Source organism: Ictidomys tridecemlineatus, chromosome 15, assembly GCF_052094955.1.
Source record: "Ictidomys tridecemlineatus isolate mIctTri1 chromosome 15, mIctTri1.hap1, whole genome shotgun sequence".
Classification (NCBI taxonomy): domain Eukaryota; kingdom Metazoa; phylum Chordata; class Mammalia; order Rodentia; family Sciuridae; genus Ictidomys; species Ictidomys tridecemlineatus.
This window is the reverse complement of record NC_135491.1, coordinates 19,785,264-19,791,263: the sequence shown is the minus strand read 5'-3', so window position 1 is coordinate 19,791,263 and position 6,000 is coordinate 19,785,264.

Here is a 6,000-nt window from a genome sequence, read left to right as displayed (position 1 = left end):
CTATCTGAACTCTCAACTGAACTTCTGGGAACTGATCTCCCTGTGACACCCTTAACATCCTTGTCTCAGTCCCACAGCCCACTTATCAGATTTCCAGGTCCTACCCAAAAGCCACACAGCCCAACGGACTTTGGCCACTCAAAGACCATGGCCACTAGCCAGGATAGGCCTTTAGGCCACACACCCTCCTCCACCATGCAGTATGCCAGCAGATAACGGACTGTGGCTCTTGGTATCTATGACTGGGCAAAGCTATTTCAGGAAAAGATTTTCTCACACATACAAAAATTATTTTTTAAATTTTCTTCCTTTCCTTTTCCGTGTGTGTGTGTGTGTGTGTGTGTGTGTGTGTGTGTGTGTTGCTAGAGGTGGAACCTGGGGCCTCACACATGATGCCAGTCAAGTACTCCACCACTGCTATACCCCCACACCCTCCAAACATTTTTTATAGGTTAATCTTGAAAATCAGGTAGTGGTAGTAGGATAGCAACTAATGGGATGACAGGGCATCTCAGCCTCATCAGTAATTATACTTCAGATACCAAAATAGATACAGAGACCAACTTCATTTCAAACTGGAATTCTGCGTGTGGTTCATGATGTACCCAGCCCACTATATTTTCTTTACATAAAATTCAACAAATTACCAAACTCAAGGTTAGGAGTCTTGGTATTCTAATTTTCTGTGGTCAGAATAATCAACTATAAATAACTCAGCATTGAGTTTTTGTGCATACCTTGTTCTGAAAGCAAAAGGTTAGAAGACTATGTATGTGTATATTTACTTTGGGTACCAGGAATTGAACTCAGGTAGAGATACCACTAAACTACATCCCCAACCCTTTTTATTTTTTACTTTGAAACAGAGTCTCCCTAAATTGCCAAGTCCAGCCTTAAACTTGGGATCCCCCTGCCTCAGCCTCTTGAGTTCCTGGAATTACAGTGTGAGCCAATCAACCTGCCTTAGAGAAGCTTCTGAATGAATTTTTCAAAAATACTCTAGGAAAAACAAAAGAGAAAGAAGTTGAATTCCCTTGAACTAATTCCCTTCTTGAAATTGTAAAGCTGACTTCGTGGAGGGCCCGAGGTAAAACAGTGACATTCAGAAGTGGCAGGTGTTCCCAGGCAGACCATCAAGGAAGGGAGTAGAGAGAATGTTTAGAGACAGGTAGGTGAGCCTCAGTGGAGTGACTAGAACTTTCTGTTCTTCACACTCGAATAAATCCTACTCCTTTAAAAAAATAAAATATGTATTCAACATCACTGTTCATCAAGCTATTTGATTTCAAATGGGAACTAGCCATTTACTTCCAAAATCTCAATCCAAAAGTCAGCATCAACATAGTAGGGAAACACTATCTACCTTTTCATTCCTTATTTCATAGCTTTGTCTTGGCAATACTCCCTAAAGCAATTGTTCAATAGAAGGAAATTCAAAGTATAAAAACTAGAAAGGGAGAGGTATACCATCACATTTTATGGATGATATGATCAGAAAGTCCAATGATATTAATAAAAATAACTATAAGAATTCAACAAGTACTTATCAAGCACGTGGGTGGGGCCATCGTAGACTATCCAAGCCTTGTTGCACCACCAGATTACTACAGCCACTCGAGCAATTCTTAATGAGACCAGCAGAACAATCCAACTAAGAGCAGCTCAAATTGCTGATCCACAGGACCCCCCCCCAAAGATAAGGATTATTGTTTTAATCCACTATGTCTTGAGTAAATAAATTCACTGGGAAACCTGATAAAGTGGTATGTTAACTATGTCACTAGGCAACATTGTTTATGATAAGAATGATCCTCAATAGGAAGCCCAATGCTTGAACTTTCCGGAGTGCAAAAACTTTTGTCATCGGCATGTCGTGCTCTGAATCAATTGCAAGGACCTGGAATGTATATGCATGGAGTTCTTACAAAAAAAAAAAAAAAAAAGCTTGCATCTTGTGAGACATGAGGCTTAAACTCAGTGAATCTCTGATAAAATGTATTTCATTTCTTTACACCTGAATTTTCACCTGAGAGATTGAAGAAGAAAGAGTCCACAGATATTAGATGGAGTGCTACTTTGACTGCTACAAGGTCTCCCTACTAAAAAGCCACACTGGACAGCACTTGCTCCCACCCTACATCTTTCTAAATAGACTAATTCCATGGGGTCATCTACTGACTCCAAATGTTTAGTTGGACCCGAAAAGACCTCCTGGTGGATATTCCATTCCCCCCAAGATATGCTTCATGCTCAGGAGCAGTGACAACTTACGTTGCTGTGCCATAGATGCTGTTTATGTCCTTAGATCCCCTTCCTTGGCTGCTATGAGTGTTGGCTGCTAACAGTTCGAATTATGTCCAAACTAAAGGCTGCATGAGGATCTTAGTGGCAGTCTTACTCCTAAGTGACAGAACTTGGAAGAAACAAAGATGTCCTTCCGGAGGTGAATGGATAAATAAAGAGCAGTACATCTACACAATGGAATATCGTCCAGCACTAAAAAGAAATCCGCTATCAAGCCAAGAGAAGACATGGAGATAATTGCACATCACCAAGTGAAAGAACCAATAAGAAAAGCCTCCATAGTGTATGATTCCAATTCTGTGATATTCTAGGAAAGGCAAAACTAGGGAGGCAGTCAGAAATGAATGGGTTGGGGTTGGGGAAGGGAAGAATAGGTGAAACCTAGAGGATTTTTAGGCAGTGAAACTGCTCTCTATGATACGATAATGGTGGATACATGTCATTATTCATTTGTTCAAACCCACAGAATGTACAATCCTAAGAATGAACTCTTGTGTAAACTCTGGGCTTTGAGTGATGTCAATCTAGGTTCCTCAGTTCTAACAATTGCACCAAAAAGGAAGGTCAGCAAAGACTCTACAGTGTGTGGACAGGAGAGTATTGGGAAATAATCTCAATATCCTCAATATCTCTTTTTTTTTTTTTTTTTTTTTTTTGGTGCTGGGGATTGAACCCAGGGCCTTGTGCATGTGAGGCAAGCACTCTCCCAACTGAGCTATGTCCCCAGCCCATGAGTAAAGTTTTTAAATAAATTAGTTTTTTAAAAATATGTTATGTTTGTCCATTTCTGTTCCTGAGACTGAGTAATTTATAAAGAAGTGAGATTTATTTTGGCTTACGGTTCCAGAAGGCCGGAAAGTTCAAAATCAGTTGGCTGTATCCGGTGAAGGCCTCCTGCTGCTTTCACACTTGGTGGACAGTGGAAGGGCAAGGAGTAAATTTGCCTGATAACAACCTGCTTTAATAGACTCAAACCCACAATAGCAATAATTGACTCATTCAAAAAGGGCACTAACCCATTCACGAGGGTTCAACCTCCATATCCAAGCACTTCCTACTAGGCACTCCTCCCCACACTGCCACATGAGAGCACTGAGCCTTAGCATGAGTTTAGTGGAGACACACCATAGCACATATTCCAATGTCTTCATTTAGCTCTTTAAGCTATAGGTTTGATGAAGGAGAATGAGAAAGCTCTTTCTGCATTTATATAGAAAGATACCATCAAGCGAAAAGGGTAAAGGACAGACCTCTAACAGAGTCTGCTATTTTGTGCTGCAAAGCAAGAAAAACAAAATACTGTGTATATTTTATAATTGTTTATGTATGTATAAATAAATCTCTAGAAGAGCACACAAGAAACTAATGATAGTAGGGTCTGGGGCAGAAACAGCAGATTGGTGTAAAGATGGGAGGAAATTTGTTTTTACACCTTTTTTGTAATCATGTGAGCATATTTCTGTTCAAACATTAAATATGCACAAAAATTAATTCAATGTTGATTTAAGAAGAGCAAGTTTTATTACAATGATGTTGACATTTGTTTAAAATATAATTGTGCCAGGCAGAGAGGCACATACCTGGAATCCTGGTGACTGGGGAGGCAGAGGCAGGGGATTCAAAAATTCTAGGCCAGTCTCAACAACTGAGCGAGAGCCTGCTTCAAAATAAAAAATAAAAAGGACTGGGGATGCGGTAGTGATAAAGCGCCTCTGGGTTCAATCCCCAGTACCAAAAAGTAAATATAAATAAATACATAGCTTGCGGGAAAGCAGGGAGCTGAAACTCCAAACCTCCATTCTTGTGTTTCCACACACACAAAAAAAATTTAAAGTCAGACACCAAAAGCCATGCAAGAGAACTGTATTAATAATTAGTGAAAGTGAAGTGGAAATGAAGTCAAAGTAAAATGAGATTCAAGCAGAGGGCACTCTCAAAGAGAGAGAATGGCCCACCTCTGAGCAGAGAACGACAAAGGAGATAACACTCTCCAAGTTTATTACGGTTTGATATTTACCAGGAGAACTGGGGACCACTTTCTGGACTCAACCAGGTGTTCAACTCCTTCACATCCAGAGGAGGAGTTTTTGACCTTAGCTGGTGGAACTGTCATGGTGACCATCCTATTGAGGGGGCTTCTTTTACAAATCAATTCCACGTTAATGCAGGCACTGGGTCATCAGCTGGTCAGAAGTTCCCTTAGTGCACCTGCTACTACCTGCTACTAAAGGAATCTTCCTTGCCAGACAAATGGGGACACCTATAGCTATAATTCCAGGCTTCACATCAATATCAATGGACCTGTCAAGAGTTAGTCCCATTGATCCTTTTCTTTTGATGTATTTTCCCATTAGCTCCTTTGCTTCTGTTTATTTTCTACAAATTAACCACCACCCTTTGCTTTCTTGTCTACTTTGGAAGCAGTTTAAAGAAGATCCTGAAGTAATTTGAAGAACACTTGTGACCTTGCCATGCATTTTACTGCTCATTGCTAGCTACTATCTAACAGATACATAAATAAAATATAATTGCACATAAATTCATTACTTTTACTTAAAACTCATATTCAACATATTTATTTAGAGAAACAGTCACAATGATTCAACCAGGTTTCTCCTTTCAACCTTTAATTTTAACTTTTTTTTTTTTGGATTGATCCCAGGGGCACTTAACCACTGAGCCACATCTCCTACCTTTTTATTTTTTTATTATGAGACAAGGTCTCCCTAAGTTGTTTAGGGCCTTGCTAGATTGCTGAGGCTGTTTTTGAACTTGTGATCCTCCTGTCTCAGCCTCCTGACTCACTGGGATTACAGACCTTTGCCACCATGCCTGGCAATTTTTACTATTTTTAAACCTTCAGAAAAAAATGAATAATAGTATCGTGAGCAGAGCCATATATCCTTCTCTTAAACTTACTGCTTGCTAACATTTTGCCCAATTAGCTTCGTCACTTTTTCTATCTCTATACAATATCTATGCACAACATGCACACAAGAATCTACACAAGTGGGGAGGCTAAAATATCTGAGCTTTAGTTGAAGACATGGTGACACTTCATCTCTAATAACTTCAGCAAGTAGCACCAGAGAACAGAGCTGTGTTGCCTGTACAACCACATACATTATTGCAATTAAGAAATTTAACATATGTGGAAGCTAGAGCAAAATAAGGGAAAGAAGGCAGTGGGGGAGGGGATCGGATCTCATAAAGACACAGGGAAGATCAATGGAGTAGACTCAGGAGAATGAGAGGGCGGAAGGAAGGGAATGGGAAGATAAATGGAATGAATTTAACAAAAGCATGCTGTATTCATATATAAAGATACAAAAGAGCACTTCACATTTATATGTATGTAGAAGAATGGAAGTTTAATGGAAGAGGGAGAGTAGCAGGAGGGAGGGGGAGGGAAAGGTAGGGGATGGGGCTTAAAATTAAATTCCTTGCATGTTTGATTTTGTCAAAATGAGCCCAATTACTATGTATAATTATGAGGTGCTAATAAAAATTTTTTTAAAAAGATGTAAGCATTTTGAAGTAGGGGATATGAGAAGGGTCAAATGGTCCAGTTTTAAGATTCTTTTTGTATTATTCTGAAGACAATAAAATTTTGAGGTTATGTTCACTTAAAAATTTTTTAACTTTATTATTTCACTGATAACCTGCCTGTGTTTAACTTTCCCCAATTATGTCTTT